Source organism: Oncorhynchus gorbuscha, linkage group LG19 (assembly GCF_021184085.1).
Source record: "Oncorhynchus gorbuscha isolate QuinsamMale2020 ecotype Even-year linkage group LG19, OgorEven_v1.0, whole genome shotgun sequence".
Lineage (NCBI taxonomy): Eukaryota > Metazoa > Chordata > Actinopteri > Salmoniformes > Salmonidae > Oncorhynchus > Oncorhynchus gorbuscha.
Genome location: NC_060191.1, coordinates 17,168,512 through 17,186,112, shown reverse-complemented (window position 1 = coordinate 17,186,112; position 17,601 = coordinate 17,168,512). Strand labels below are relative to the sequence as shown.

The 17,601-nt window shown below is 40.7% G+C and overlaps 1 long non-coding RNA gene and 1 pseudogene across 1 annotated transcript; one reads left to right on the top strand and one right to left on the bottom strand.

The window, feature by feature from the left end:
• Window positions 1-453: 453 nt before the first annotated feature.
• On the bottom strand, window positions 454-3,262 carry LOC124006253. Its single transcript, XR_006833749.1, has 3 exons — window positions 3,224-3,262; window positions 1,689-1,843; window positions 454-1,177 (listed from the first exon to the last, which is right to left on the bottom strand). It is a non-coding gene; the product is annotated as an uncharacterized LOC124006253 (long non-coding RNA).
• An 8,134-nt stretch (window positions 3,263-11,396) lies between these two features.
• On the top strand, window positions 11,397-17,174 carry LOC124006024 (annotated as a pseudogene).
• Window positions 17,175-17,601: the final 427 nt, after the last annotated feature.

Sequence of the window (17,601 nt, the reverse complement as noted above, 5' to 3'; positions counted from 1 at the left end):
TTTAACATATTGTATCATAATATTTCCAAAGGAAAGAAAATATTTCAAGGCTATGAGCACAACCAGGACGGAGCACAGGCAAAATTAATTTTTTCTAAATGTTTGTGTATTATACTATTATAAGTTTTATTTTTGTGAGATTATACTATTATTACTATTTGTAATGATGATGATGATGGTGTTTCCTTGTCATTCAGGGTCTGACTGAGGTGCAGTATGACAGTTTGAAGTTTGGAGCTGGTCGTGGGAGACCCTTCCTACAACCGCAGCTAAAAAATAAGTAGGCTAAAGCTGCCCTTGTAAGACCTTACGTGTGAATTCAATTTTCTACAAAAACATAAAATAAGTGCTTATTCATTGAGTCATTGGTTTGTCAAAATGCTCCTGTGCTTTCTCGCTTATGTTTTCTGATCTACTTATTTGAGTCAATGATTTAAGGATTCTTGCTTTTAGAATAAGGAATTTATACTGTCGGATTGTGTAGTCATTTTACAAGCTATGTGATTGAAAACCATTCGTCTTGTTGAAATAATAGCCAAATGTAAATTACATTAAAGACAAATACAAGTTTCATTTATGGAGTGAACTAATTTCTCTAGTCATATGCTGATGAGATTGTTGTGATAATAGTCAGCTATAGAAATGGGTCACAGATGGAATCTTTTTCATCTTCAACATTAATAGTACATCCTGTTGGTTTCACATAATGCTCAGCAAGTACAACAGCACAGCTCCATTTGATGGTAAGCATTTTTGTCCAAATGCTCTGCCTCCGAGTATTTCAAAATGTCTCACAAGTTCAGTGCGTTCTATAACTTAAATGATTGAGCATCTTTCATCTCTGTGATGTTGCAACACAAACCCACAGATTTACATCATTTTAGCAGACGCTCTTACCCAAATATAAATGGTGTTTGACCTTAAGCTATTTGAAAGTGGTAATAATTAATGTATTATCTATACAGTATTCATATTCTGTGTTATTAGTTTATGGTTCCCATACACCATTGTAAGGAAGGAATGGTGATCTTTGGCTCCTGCCCCCCATCCTGATAGGAATGAGTGAACTCCTTTTCTCCTGCTCGGTTTGATGATGTCATGGCTTGTGCATGTCTCTCTGGCATGGGCTCTTTGCGCTGCTGGGCTGTTTGTTGCAAAACAGTGTCGTGAAAATTTCCTGTATTTACCAAATCATGAGAGCAAACCACACACAAGTCAGAGTTATCATAAAGTCCATCTTTAATTATATGAGCTCCATCACAACCCTGTGACTCTCAGATCAATTCAGTGACTATAAATGAATTCTCTGAGAGTCCCTTACACATTGCAACTGAGATCCTTTATAGCAAAGACACACATAGCCAGACAGCATTGGGCATAATTTATCGTTCAGCTTTGTCTCCTAAACTATGGTCTTTTCTCAAACTCAGAACCATAAAACAAATCCTCATATCAACAGGCATATATCACATCCACCCTATCTTGACAAGATCATAGAGACACATTGACTGGCACACAGACATTGTGGAGCCAAGAGATACATGCTTGACCTCGCCCCCCTCTGCGGCCCAAGTAACTTAGTCCTGACAGAGAACAGATAACTGCAACCCCGGCCACAGTATTATACAAAAATAAACATTCTGATGAGAAGTAACTTACAAACATATGATGAATATAAAACATCTTACCTATGTTACCAACTCATTTGGATTATTCCCCAACAACAGACACAGCATGAATTAATTTTTTAAGAGCTCCGTCGGGTGGGTTAAAACATTGCTTTTAGGTGGATCATTCTTCCTCGTCTTCTCCTTCTATCAATGCTTACATTGTTGGCGTTAATCTTTAGTGAGTGAAAGGAAGTGAAACAGAAGCATTTGAAATAGATTATACAGTAGTTTCATTCATATTTTATATTCTGCCTTATGGATAGATAGGTTGAGTTCAAAGTTATTGTTACACTACCACTCTTAAGAACACATAGAGGTATGAATTATCCATTGCATGAGTTTCTTTCATTTTCCACAGATGTCAAAAGTACAAATGCCTCTTTAACGGCTAAAGAGAAAAATATTCCAGCATTAATATTCCTCAAACACATATTAAAAGGCCATGTATTGGTTTAGAAGAAAAAAACACACAATCCATATTCAGAACATCTGCTAAACCTATTCTGACATAGACACTGGAAGCATTTTCCAGGTCAAAGTCCTGCTCCAAATATTTGGAAAAGACCGTCTGGAGAGTTGACCACAGTTTGTTGGACCAATTTGACCACTGTTTATAGAATATTTACAACATTCGGATAAATATTGCACCACAAAAACATAGGGAAAGCACATACGTTGAATTCTATTTCTAATGGCAAATGTTGTTCAAAGTTCTATTGTAATAGACATAATATTGATAATCATATATGATTTTGATATCAAAGGACTCTATCAATGGGCCGGGGTGGCTAGTTTCAAAAACGTTGAGACAGAATGTTCATGAAGTCTGGAGCCTAGACAATAAATGTAAACGTTGTCAGTGGCAACGAAAGGTATCACTTCCGAGTGAAAGTTTGTTAAATTATTTCAAGATGGCTGCCCCCTCGCAGATGGCAACCTCTGAGCTGTACTGCTGGGAAGGCGATTGGGATTTACCGTCTGTCGACACAGAGTGTTTAATTGTATTGGTAAGATATCAATTATGATGTAATTCCAGCAATAACAACACTGCAAGATAGCACAGCTTGGCTGCCTTCATATTCAGTTACAAGCTAATGCCAATGTCTCTCACTGACATGGCTATCTATTAACGTTAGTTGTCTAGCTATTTGTAATAAACATTTCACCGTAACTACCGGTAACGATTAGTATTTTTGCATGATAGTTATCGTTATATGGGCCGTTACCATGTAATTGCATTGCAAGGGGAACATTGTTACATTAGCATCTACGGCTGTCTGATTTATACACCTTTCAGACACTCTTAACCTTTCAGACAATTTAAAAATGGTCGCTATCGACCCGTTACTGTTGCGACGTCCTATGTAAGAAAAGGTCATTAGTTAACTTAGCTAGCTAACAGCAGCTAACTAGCAAGAACGGCAGCATGCACTGGCAATTTGCAAATAAATCTCACAAGAATGTAGAGAATTGAATGTACTTAGCTAACCTCAATCAATGCAAACAAGCAGGTTTAGTTAAACAGCTGTAAGTACAGTAAACCTTCACTCTACCTGCCTTTGTGTGTGTCTCAGTGAAGGCTACTCAGAAGAGGAAGGGGAGGACCATCCTACTCAGTGAATTTCAGAAGCACTATGGTGTAGCCGGAGGACACCTAGTTTCCATCCTCCTCTGGGTACATTGACTTCAATTTAAACCTTAGAGGCTCATGGTTCTTACCCACTTTCATAGACTTACACAGTAATTATAATGACTTCCAGAGGACGTTCTCCAACCTATCAAACCACTTGCAGCATGAACTGACATGTTGTCTATCCAATCAAATATTCATAGAATGAATCTAGTACTGTAAGCATAATCTACAGCTAGCTAGCACTGCAGAGTATAACATTTGGTGAGTAGTTGACTCAGAGAGAAAGAGAAAAGTTTTACAGTTTAAAAAAAAGTATTTCTTCAAAAATGAAGGAGAAACAGCAGAATGAGAGAGGGGGAGCTAGCTATATTTTTAGTAGGTTACCTTTCACTTACTTAGCTAGCTAGCTAATGCAGCTAATTTAGCCTACTCAACAACCTGACTCAAACAGAGAGGAATGCTATTTTGATGTTAGCTAGCTGGCTAAGGCTATAAGATAAGATAAGCTTTTGGTTTTATTAATTTATTGCCACAGAGCCAGTCGGTGTAACTGCTAAACTGCTTGCTGTTCACAGGACAGTGTGATTGTACACATGGATTGGATTGTGGGTTTGCTAACGTGTTAGTTCTAGTAGCTATGTTGACTATGACGTTAACTGATATGGTGATGACTATGTAGGCTGTGTAGGGGTTAGCGTTAGCGATTATGGTATGACGGTTTGGTTTGTAGAGGTTGTTTTTTTTGCCTGGTCACAGACCGATGTTGTGCTGTGCATTGAAGTCCACAAGTGAAGGGAAAGAGGAGAGAGGAAGAGACCATGTAGATGCGAGAAGGATTTATTCAGTGAGCAAAGTGATGATGCTGTATGGCGCTGTTATGAAAGTGAACTGTGTGTATGGGTGATCAGGGGTGTATTCATTCTAGAGGTCGACCGATTCTGATTTTTCAATACCGTTACCGATTATTGGGGGACCCCAAAAAAAAAAACCCGATACCGATTAATCGGCCGATTTAAAAATACTTTAAAAAAATTACAACATGTATTTATTTGTAATAAGGACAATTACAACAATACTGAATTTACACTTATTTTAACACATCAATAAAATCAATTTAGCCTAAAATAAAATGAAACATGTTCAATTTGGTTTAAATAATGCAACAACAAAGTGTTGGAGAAGAAAGTAAAAGTGCAATATGTGCCATGTAAGAAAGCTAACTTTTAAGTTCCTTGCTCAGAACATGAGAACCTATGAAAGCTGGTGGTTCCTTTTAATATGAGTCTTCAATATTCCCAGCTAGCTAACAAGTTACCTTGGCTCCTTGCAGCCACAAGGTCCGCTGCAAGCATTTGATGCTGCACTTGCGTCAAATATCAAATCCTATACTTAATTATAACATAATAACAGGTGGTCAGCCTGTTTATTCTTTCCACGAACCATTCCATATTTATAAGTCTAAATATTACTATTCTCTTCTCATAATTATGTGGATTGTAATCAATGGTAATCGGCCATAATCGGCCTTTTCCAAAAATTACCGATTGTTTATGGTTGAAAACTTGAAATCGGTCATCACCCCTGAAATTACGATGATAAATTAACAGGGCCAGACCTCTAATCATAATTCATTATGTGAAGATTGATTGTTTTTTTATAAGATAAGTTTAATGCTAGCTAACAAGTTACCTTGGCTCCTTGCAGCCACAAGGTCCTTTTGATGCTGCACTTGCGTAACAGGTGGTCAGCCTGCCACGCAGTCTCCTCGTGGATTGCAATGTAATCGGCCATAATCGGCCTCCAAAAATTACCGATTGTTATGAAAACTTGAAATCGGCCCTAATTACTCGGCCAGACCTCTAATCATAATTCAACATAGGAATGCAGCATAGCCTAACACATTATTAACCACACAGACCATGCAGGTGTTTGGCTACCCTCCCAAAGTTATAGCTCTGAAGTTGACAAATGAAGAGGAACTAATGAAGGAATCTGTGCAGTGTGTAATCTTGGAAGACATCTGGTGCGAAGATAAGGCTATTCTTAAGGCTATTGTCTGGTGCCCTTTGTCTTACATGCACCTCTCTATACACAGCTTTTATGTGATATGGCTTTATTAGCTAACTCCAAGCCTTTCGCTACACTGCATCAGAGGCAACTGTAACTGGCTTTAGCTCCCCCCTCAGTTTCTTACAGGACATTCCTGGTATGTTCATCATGGTACAGTTCTCATGGTACCCATGTATTCAAAACCCAAAGATTGTGTTGTACGTATCTGACTGGAAGCAGTGTTTTTGATTTAGCTGAACATTTTTCCAATGTAAAACCTCTAATAATGTTCCATTTGGTTTGCTCTTAATACAAGGCCACCCAAAAAATGTGTTGTATTATAGTAAACCACAACATTTCCATTGTGCATGTTCAGTTAAATGACTGCTGTGTTCACAAGCCACATATGACAGCTTATATTACCTTGCAGGCTTGACTAAACCAGACTTGAGCATCATAAGCTACCTTTCCTCCCTGGAACATTTTCAGACATTAAACCTTTTTTTTAACATGTATATTTTGGACCCATCTCTTACTGGAGGGAACGAGATGTTAAATGTGGGTCTGGAAAGTGACTTTCCTCCCCTGATACTTTTTTTTGTGGTTGGAAAATGCACATCTTGCTCGCTTTTAGTTTGTGTCTCAGTGTCGTCTCTAAAACCACAAATTGGCTATTGAACTGCAGCCATGTTAGTGACACATCAAACGCTTGGATGAACTCTTGTCTGGAAATGAGCAATTTCATTCAGAGTTTTCAGGATGCCCCCCGGGTTTTCACTGCAACTGGGTAAATGTGTGTCTGATGATGTGTCACATTCACAGACCTCATTATTTCCATTCAGTTAACTGGCAAAATGTCACTGCATTTAGGCTAGAGGTCTGTACATTCAACCTATTAGGTAACTGCAAAAGTGAACCCTCCAGATTTTTCTTTTAAAAAATCTATATTTTTGAGTTACTTAAAAATTACAGCATTAGCATATCTACTTGATGGTTACTGCTGGATTAGCCTATGTTTATAGCATATGTTATTGCCAATGGCTAGTCTAATTATCATATTAAGCATAGTTAATTGGAAAATCATGTAAGAGATTGATGTTTAGTTAGAAACAGACTGATGCTGAGACTCAGATTTTTTCACTTTAAAATGTAGGTCAAACAAAAACAATGATTTCAAAGTTTAACAAACTGTACAACTCTATGCACAGGGACTACTTTTAACAATGCAAAAACACATTTACTTGAAGAACAGTGCAGATGCAAAGTTTGGCATACATTTTAAAGTGAAAAAACAAATTCAGTAGTAGCCTACCATGTCTTTCTACTACAGGCAAGTGGCATTCATACATATCTAGAAGAGGAGTCTCTCTTTACATTCCTCAGATGAGAAGTGTGTTGCTCTGTTTTATTAAGCAATGATGGAAAAAATTATTGCCAGTGCAGTGTAGGCTAGCACTCAATTACCTGCACCTGTTTGTAGTCTCTCATGCAGAGTAGAGGACGGTGGGGTCTGAATACTTATGTAAATAAGGTCATTCTGTTTTTTACATTATAAATACATTTGCAAACATTTCTAAAAACCTTTTTCACTTTGTTATTATGGGGTATTGTGTTTAGATTGTTGAGGAAATGTTTCTATTTAATCCACTTTAGAGTAAGGCTGTAACGTAACAATGTGGAATAAGTGAAGGGTTCTGTATACTTTCCCGAATGCACTATATAGTATATACACTGAGTGTACAAAACATTAAAAACACCTTCCTAATATTGAGTTTCAGCCCCTTTGCCCTCAGAACAGTCTCAATTCGTCGGGGCATGGACTACAAGGTGTCGAAAGAGTTCCACAGGGATGCTTCTACTTTTCAATCTCCTTACAGGTTATTTATCACTTCAGGAACAGTTTGTTACATCACAACTGGCATAGCTACCCGCCACTCCCCTTCCCATGCCTAATCACACTGCATGCTCCAGGACTCTTTCAGGCAGGGCAGGCTCCACATCCTTTCTTCCATAATCTCCATCCGAACAGTCTACAGCAAGAAATGTCCCTCCCATTGATAAAAATAAGTATTGTGTTGAAGTCGGAAGTTTACATACACCTGAACCAAATACATTTAAACTCAGTTTTTCACAATCCCTTACATTAAATTCTAGTAAAAATTCCCTGTCTTGGATCAGTTAGGATCAGTTAATTTTAAGAATGTGAAATGTCAGAATAATAGTAGAGCGACTTGTTTATTTCAGCTTTTATTTCTTTCATCACATTCCCAGTGGGTCAGAAGTTTACATACACTCAATTAGTATTTGGTAGCATTGCCTTTTAATTGTTTAACTTGGGTCAAATGTTTCGGGTAAGTTCCCACAATAAATTGGGTGAATTTTGGCCCGTTCCTCCTGACAGAGCTGGTATAGCCGAGTCAGGTAAGTCGGCCTCTTTGCTTGCACACGATTTTTCAGTTCTGCCCACACATTTTCTATAGGGTTGAGTTCAGGGCTTTGTGATGTCCTTAAGCCATTTTGCCACAACTTTGGAAGTATGCTTGGGGTCATTGTCCATTTGGAAGACCCATTTGTGACCAAGCTTTAACTTCCTGACTGATGTCTTGAGATAGAATATAGCCACATCATTTTCCTACCTCATGATGTCATCTATTTTGTGAAGTGCACCAGTCCCTCCTGCAGAAAGCACCCCCACAACATGATGCTGCCACCCCCGTGCTTCACGGTTGGGATGGTGTTCTTTGGCTTGCAAGCCTCCCCATTTTTCCTACAAATATAACAATGGTCATTATGACCAAACAGTTATATTTTTGTTTCATCAGACCAGAGGACATTTCTCCAAAAAGTACGAACTTTGTCCCCATGTGCAGTTGCAAACCGTAGTCTGGATTTTTTTATGGCTGTATTGGAGCAGTGGCTTCTTCCTTGCTGAGTGGCCTTTCAGGTTATGTTGATATAGGACTCGTTTTTACTGTGGATATAGATACTTTTGTACCTGTTCCTCCAGCATCTTCACAAGGTCCTTTGCTGCTGTTCTGGGATTGATTTGCACTTTTCGCACCAAAGTACGTTCATCTCTAGAGGACAGAACGCGTCTCAAACCTGAGCGGTAATGACGGCTGCGTGGTCCCATGGTGTTTATACTTGCTTACTATTGTTTGTACAGATGAACATGGTACCTTCAGGCGTTTGGAAATTGCTCCCAAGGATGAACCAGACTTGTGGAGGTCAACAATTTTGTTGTCTGAGGTCTACATCCACAGGTACAGCCATCACTAACATTGAGTGGCTGCTGCCAATATACTGACTCAACTCTAGCCACTTTAATAATGGAATAATTGATGTAATCAATTTATCACTAGCCACTTAATATAATGCTTGCATAACCTACATTACTCATCTCATATGTATACACTGTACGCTATACCAACTTTAAAAAAAAAAAAATATTTCACCTTTATTTAACCAGGTAGGCTAGTTGAGAACAAGTTCTCATTTGCAACTGCAACCTGGCCAAGATAAAGCATAGCAGTGTGAACAGACAACACAGAGTTACACATGGAGTAAACAATTAACAAGTCAATAACACAGTAGAAAAAAAGGGGAGTCTATATACAATGTGTGCAAAAGGCATGAGGAGGTAGGCGAATAATTACAATATTGCAGATTAACACTGGAGTGATAAATGATCAGATGATCATGTACAGGTAGAGATATTGGTGTGCAAAAGAGCAGAAAAGTAAATAAATAAAACTGTGGGGATGAGGTAGGTGAAAATGGGTGGGCTATTTACCAATAGATTATGTACAGCTGCAGCGATCGGTTAGCTGCTCAGATAGCTGATGTTTGAAGTTGGTGAGGGAGATAAAAGTCTCCAACTTCAGCGATTTTTGCAATTCGTTCCAGTCACAGGCAGCAGAGTACTGGAACGAAAGGTGGTCGAATGAGGTGTTGGCTTTAGGGATGATCAGTGAGATACACCTGCTGGACCGCGTGCTACGGATGGGTGTTGCCATCGTGACCAGTGAACTGAGATAAGGCAGAGCTTTACCTAGCATGGCCTTGTAGATGACCTGGAGCCAGTGGGTCTGGCGACGAATATGTAGCGAGGGCCAGCCGACTAGAGCATACAAGTCGCAGTGGTAGGTAGTATAAGGTGCTTTAGTGACAAAACGGATGGCACTGTGATAAACTGCATCCAATTTGCTGAGAAGAGTGTTGGAAGCAATTTTGTAGATGACATCGCCGAAGTCGAGGATCGGTAGGATAGTCAGTTTTACTAGGGTAAGCTTGGCAGCGTGAGTGAAGGAGGCTTTGTTGCGGAATAGAAAGCTGACTCTTGATTTGATTTTCGATTGGAGATGTTTGATATGGGTCTGGAAGGAGAGTTTTCAGTCTAGCCAGACACCTAGGTACTTATAGGTGTCCACATATTCAAGGTCGGAACCATCCAGTGTGGTGATGCTAGTCGGGCATGCGGGTGCAGGCAGCGATCGGTTGAAAAGCATGCATTTGGTTTTACTAGCGTTTAAGAGCAGTTGGAGGCCACGGAAGGAGTGTTGTATGGCATTGAAGCTCGTTTGGAGGTTAGATGGCACAGTGTCCAATGACGGGCCGAAGGTATATAGAATGGTGTCATCTGCGTAGAGGTGGATCAGGGAATCGCCTGCAGCAAGAGCAACATCATTGATATATACAGAGAAAAGAGTCGGCCCGAGAATTGAACCCTGTGGCACCCCCATAGAGACTGCCAGAGGACCGGACAGCATGCCCTCCGATTTGACACACTGAACTCTGTCTGCAAAGTAATTGGTGAACCATGCAAGGCAGTCATCCGAAAAACCGAGGCTAGGACTGATGGCAAGATGCATCTACTGCATCTTGCCATCTTGATGTAATTAAATGTATCACTAGCCATTTAATATAATGTTTTAATACCCTACATTACTCATCTCATATGTATATATTGTACTCTATACCATCTACTGCATCTTGCCTATGCCGTTCGGGTATCACTCATTCATATGTTTTTATGTACATATTTGTATTCAGTTGTAGTTGTGAAATTGTTAGATATTACTGCATGGTCGGAACTAGAAGCACAAGCACTTCGCTACACTCGCATTAACATCTGCTAACCATGTGTATGTGACAAATTGATTTGATTTGAAATTAAATGATGTCAAGCCTATCAGAAGCTTCTAAAGCCATGACATAATTTTCTGGATTTTTCTAAGCTGTTTAAAGGCACAAGTCAATTTAGTGTATGTAAACTTCTGACCCGCTGGAATTTTGATACAGTGAAATAATCTGTAAACAATTGTTGGAAAAATTACTGGTGTCATGCACAAAGTAGATGTCCTAACCGACTTGCCAAAACTGTAGTTTGTTAACAAGAAATTTGTGGAATGGTTGAAAAACAAGTTTTAATCACTCCAACCTAAGTGTATGTAAACTTCCGACTTCAACTGTACATTGTTACATCTACCGGTGTTTATGTGCATCCACACAGATTAGGGACAGGTTTTTACAAATAATTAATTATTTTAATTAATTATAATTAATTGCAGCTGCGTAAAAGTTTTTTTCCTATCCTTTTCAGAAGGCTCAATGTCTCATTCCTAGTGTCAACCTTTAAATTCATCCTTTTTGTTGTTCTGGGTGTTTTTGTCTTTGTGGTTCCTGAATGGCGCAGCGGTCTGTAGTATAGGCTTCACTACAGACCCTGGTATTATTCCAGGCTGTATCACAACCGACTGAGATTGGGAGTTCCATAGGGCGGCGCACAATTGGCCCAGCCTCGTCCGGGTTAGGGTTTGGCCGAGGTAGGCCAGACTTTGCTGTGGTGCTAAAGGTTATCGAGTATAGCCTGGTGTCTGTGGTGTATAGAGTTAGGCAGCCTATCCCACAGTCCTGTTGTTTAGATGCTTGCTGTTTGTTTTTACACACTGTCTATTGGGTCCTAAGGGTCTGCCTTAATTGAGGTGTTCATTCCTCCCTACCCCTCCCTTTATGTTAGTGGAATTATTTTGTGCCCAGCTCGGATGCTTCCTGGGGTTTTTGGCCTGTTTAAAAAAAAATGTGTACACAAGGCTGTGGAAACTAAGGTATGTCTGGCTCAACATGTTTTAGCTCAGCGTTAATCTGTTAATCATCTCCCTTTACTTCAGGCTTATGCAAAGTTTGCAGGCGCACCCCTCAAACTTCACAAGATCGGCAACCCCTGGAGAAGTACCACTGGTAAGATGTCTTGTCTTTCGTTTTTAGATCCTTTCATTTTTTGTTGTCTCAACTCGAGAAACATGGCTGCATTAATTCACTTCAGAACTAGGCATATTCTCCTATAATCAAAGGGAACACAGGGAGACTAAGAAATGGAATGGAAGGAAAATGTGCTCTCTATAAAATATAGATAGCTCCTTCTTTTCACTTTGTTCTTGTTTGTTATTCCTTTCTCTTTTACTACATTATTTCTCCATCTGTATAGTATGTTTTTCTTGATTCTTACTTTCCAGACTTAATGTCTTCCCTCTCTTCACCAATGGCTCTCCTCTGCCTTTTCTCTCTCTTCTTCATCTCTACATTCTCTCTCTATCCCACTCTCCTGTTTTCTCAGCCTATCCCACAGATCCATCGGTCTGTAATGGTCATATTAACAGTGGCTGTTAATGAGTGGTGTTGTGAGGTGCCTTTCTTTATGATGCATTTTCCCCCTTTGGTAGGCTCCCTGCCTGCCCTGAAGACCAGGGAGAATGGGAGTCTCTCTCGGCCCAGTGACATCATCATCCACCTCAGGAAACAGGTGACCGAGAGACCGCCTGCTCATGTACAGTACAACGCAGTCCTCTGCTTTGTCTGAAAGAGCTGCTCCATGCTCTGTTCCACACTTTCTTAAAGTGAATTATGGCCCCTGAATTCAAAACTACTGATGGATTCTCGTCACATTTCCTATGACCCGATTTCCCATTGAAAAAAAGCAATGTCTCCTATGATCTTTCCTCCCATCCCTCAAGCTCAATTAAATACACACTTTAGCTAATGCCCAGATGGAATCAATTATCCAAGATAATAACTGCCCCCTGACTGTGGTAGGTGGGTTGTGAGCTACTGCAGTAGGGATGTTGGAAACCACAATGTCAAGCAGATTGATAAGTGCTGTGGTGATGTCAATGTGAGCGAACGGGAGAAAGCCTGGTGAGATCATCCCAAAGGATTAGACAGTAAAGGGGCAAGGATAGTGGGGTTTCCAGACAAACCTCCCAAAGTCAGTCAAAAATGGCTTATTTTACCCTCCAGAGTGAGTGAGGGAGGGAGAGAACCTCTCTTAGATTTCCAATCAGGTTGAGTTCTTCTTGATCCCAGCATGCACCATTTCAGACTGACTGCCCTGCAGTCATGAGGTTAGATGGAAAACACTTGACCCAGAACACCTAGACTGCCAGGAGTCCCATAAAGACCTTCACTTAGAGGTAGCTTTTTAGTTTTTTGAATGGGTTTGTGGAGAACATAGAAAGTGCTAATGGTGTAATCGGGCCAAGGCGGCTCATGGTATTGTTCCAGAAGGGCTTTAAAAACTATTTAGAATACCTGACGACAGCGAGACTGGTTTAAAATGTTGTGGTCCGTGAATCCTGTCGTGATGTTTGTGAAAGGTGATGAATCTCCTGAAGTGTGTTGTGATGTGATCCTATCTTTCAGAAATACAATGCCGACTTCGACCTGTCTGCCAAAGAGGAAGCAGACACTCTGGCCTTCATCTCACTCCTGGAGGAAAAACTGATGCTGAAGGGAATGAGAGAGAGCGTGTGTATGTGGAGAGAATCAGTGAAGGAGGTTGTAGAAGACAATTCTGCAAGAATGAGATGACGTGGAAGATGTCACTAGTTGTGCACTAGTGACTGGGTTGTGCCACGTCACTCCGATTATGGCAAAAAGTTATTAGAATTTGCTTAATTTATTTTATTTTGTCAGATAACTCTCTGTCTCGCTAGAGAAATTGTAGGTAATTATACCTGGTGCTTCATTGTGTCCTATAAAGAAATACCTCAAACGTTGTTTCCTGTGCCAGCAGAACCGTGTCAACATGGAACAACCTGTGGCTTCCTGCAGCACTTTGAAGTGGGATAAACAGCCACTGTGCTCTCAATGCCAAAATGTGTAGCTCAACTGCTGTATTTTGTGTCTGTTTGAAATGATCTGAATATCCTAAGGATTCTAATTAATAGTAGCTACTATGTCATTACCTCTAGCTTGTGGAAGCCTGTTTGCATCTCTTTCACACTTTTGTGCTTCTCTCTCTTTCTGGTCTAGGTCTATACTCGGTGGATTGACCCTAAGAACTATGTGGAGGTGACTCGGCGCTGGTACGCGAAGCACGCCCCATTCCCCCTGAACTTCTTCCTGCCCGGCAGCATTCAGCGCCAGCAGCTTGAGAGGCTGAGGCTGGTCAGGGGAGACGAAGAGTTGACAGCAGGGGAGGAATTGGAGGAGGTGAGTGGAGGGGGAGATGGAAGATGTAGGGTAGGTACACCCAAGGCAACTGTTGTTTTAATAGTCTTTCTAATCTTTCCAAATAAAATGTTATGGTGCCCTTTGGAACCAGTCTAGTATGGGGGGGGCATACTGTAATGGTACCATTTCATTTATATTGTTTATACAGAATTCTTAATGTAAAAAATAACATTGAGATGATTTAAACAAAAAATTGGTATGAAGGAAAACCTTATCTACATATATTGTTGAGGAAGCATCACTCTGAAAATGTCACCTGATACCAAAATATGCGGTTGGCACTCATGCAGTCATGCATAGAGGAAGGAATCCATGCTGAAACGCCCGTGCACAGTAAAAAGCAATAATCTATTTTCTAAATGAAAAAATAGGTTTAAGACTATTTCCGGAATGCCAACCACATGTTAGGGTTTTGAGTTCTTGTCCAGTTCGGTCTTGTACAACACACATTTAAATATACCACTGCCATTAACAAGTTAGACTACTACTTTTCATTAAAAACACCTAAAAAGGGCCATAAAATTCCAGGTGTGTGAATTGGGATAGGTTATCAAAATAAAAAAGAATGATGTGAGGGTGTTGCGCTGTGATTTAACCATGTGCTGAGAGAGGTGTGAACATTGGACTTGCCTCCGTAGCTGAGCTGATGCATGCTTCAGACATCATTGCTCCCTGTGATGATGTAATGGTTTATAGAGTTGCCATGGGAACTCGACTTGTTTCCCAAAGCGCTGGTCCAGGGCAAAGCCTTACCTAAATACACGCCTCTGGTCCAGGGTACCTTTTTTCAGTCTTGTAATGGTTAAAGACTTGTAATGGTTAAAGACCTCCCACCTAAAAAAAAAAACACCATTCTGCACTAACTGTAATTTTTATTCAGACATTTGGAACAACACAAATAAATAATCATAACATTTAAAACTATATAAATATATATAAACAAAAATAAGACTCATAATTATCAAAAAGAAGTAACAAAAACAAATAATTATCAAAAAGAAGTAACAAAGACAAATAGAAACAAATTGTAGTATATAAATAAAAAAGATCATTGAATTATTACACTATTACCCTATTGCTAACAAAAAACACAAATAAAACTAAATTGCACAAATCCTATATCATACAAATACACAAATATAATTATACACGTATGAAGAAAATAACCTGATTATTGCACTTCAAACAAGAAATACACTAACTAAATTGCACAACTAATTGCATTACTATATGCATTAGTACTGTACAAAAGTAGAGGTGCGCTATTTGATAGATTCCCCCGCTTCCCCTAGCTTGGGCTTCCAGTGGGGAAACCTGAGGTCAGCCTATCCCCGTCCCCTCCCCATCTCGTACTTCTGTGTGAGACCTTCCCAGGCAGTAGCCTGCCTAACTCACAAACTATAGCAGGCAGGGCACCCACTCCAACAAGGTTAATTGACTCACAGTGCCACACGGTGACATGATATCATTTACGTGAATTGCAAATGAGCGATAGAAAACCAATTGCGCAAATGTCACCATTCAGAGTTTTTAATTGTTTTTATTTAAACATTTTTGTCTGGGTGCCCCATGCCACCCCAGGCAAGATGCCGCCCTGGGTGGCTGCTCATGTCGCCTATGCCTCAATCCGTCACTGGTTCTTACGCACGATGCAACGCGGAGTGCCTGGACACAGCCCTTAGCTGTGGTATATTGGCCATATATCACAAACCCCCGAGGTGCCTTATTGCTATTATAAACCGGTTACCAATGTAATTAGAGCAGTAAAAATACATGTTTTGTCATACCCATGGTATGCGGTCTGATATACCACAGTTGTCAGCCAATCAGCATTCAGGACTTGAACCACCCAGTTTATAATAAGGAATATATCATGATTCAAAATTATTTGAGAATTTGGCCTGATGTCGGTTTGTCAACACCTTTCTCTCTCCAGCTGTACTGCGATGCTATGGAGTGTATGAACCTTCTCTCGCAGAGGCTGGGCTCAACAAGTTCTTATTCGGAGACTCGTAAGTCCACATAGAGAGGTTCTACCTCAATACATTAAACTGGGAATTCAGCACTTCAACTTAATTCACTTGCATGGCATCCATATGCATCTCTAACTACATGACACTGTTCCCTCCAGACCTTCATCTTTGGATTCTTTTGTCTTTGGCTACTTGGTGCCCATCCTGAAGATGAAACTGCCCAATGGAAGACTCCAATAGCACCTCAAGTCACTGGACAACCTGAGCCACTTCTGCTCCAACATCCTGGCGCTCTACTTCCCCAGTGAGGGACGAGGTGTGGGACCACATAACATACTGTACATGCAGTATATTGTCTTCAATGATATCTATTATATAACTTGCTATTGTTGTTTAACTTTTGAATTCCATGTCTCACACTTTTTATTGTTTATCTTTTATGCAGACGGTTTTAGTTGCAAGGTGTCCTCCCAGTCTGAAGGGGGTGACGCTGATAACGAGCCTGGTAAGAGGCGCAAGCAGCTGCTGTCGGTCCTGGTGGCCCTGGGCGCCATGTTGAGCTACGCCCTCCTCACCGGCATTGTGGCTATTCAACACGTCAAGCAGGAGGCATTAGACCACCGTTCCCCAGGTCTCACGTCACTCTCCTCCAACGAGGAGGAGGATGAGGAGGGCAGAGGATGAGGAGGAGGAGATGGCTGCAATTCAAAACTGATCTCCTGTGTCTATTCCTAATTCTTCGTTGACGCTCCCTCAGAAGTCTGGAATGACTGGAAAGGTGTTAACCAATATGGCAGAAGCTCCAGTTAGCCTTTTAGACTTGGTGGAAGGTTTACACTACTGCTGATGCCTCAACAATCCCTTCAGATCCTGGAGGAGGAGTCAATACAAAGAAATTTGCGCTCAAACGACATGTCATAATGTATGCTATAGTGAAGACTGTGCTGGCCCTATTCTTGCATTGCAGCAAGTCAATAAAATAAACAGGGAAGTTCAATAAATCACTTCAATGTTCCAATACATCTGCTCGCTGTGTAAAGGCTTGCTTTAGGATGATAGGCTACTGTTGATCTCCAGCCATACATTTTTGTCTAATTCAGAGTTGCAAGAATCTCTTTGACTTTGTAAAGCAAGCCTTTACACAGCGAGCAGATGTATTGGAACATTGAAGTGACTTATTGAACTTCCCTGTTGGATAATAAATCATTTATGGTATGTAAATTTGTAATGCAATTGTTAATAGAGTTAACCTTATTCAATCTTGGTTTGAGGGCAGAACTAATGTTACACACAGGTTGCCATACACCTTAACCATAAACATTTCTTGCCTAAACTTTTTTTTACCCCTTGTTCTCCCCAATTTCGTAGTGTCCAATTGTTGTAGTAGCTACTATCTTGTCTCATCACTACAACTCCCGTACAGGCTCGGGAGAGACGAAGGTTGAAAGTCATGCGTCCTCAGATACACAACACAACCAAGCCGCACTGCTTCTTAACACAGCGCGCATCCAACCCGGAAGCCAGCTGCACCAATGTGTCGGATGGAACACCGTGCACCTGGCAAACTTGGTTAGCTCGCACTGCGCACGGCCCGCCACAGGAGTCGCTGGTGTGCGACGAGACAAGGACATCCCTAACCCGGACGACGCTAGGCCAATTCGCCCAACGGACCTCCCGGTCGCAGCCGCTTACAACAGAGCCTGGGCGCAAACCCAGGGTCTCTGATGGCACAGCTGGCGCTGCAGTACAGCGCCCTTAACCACTG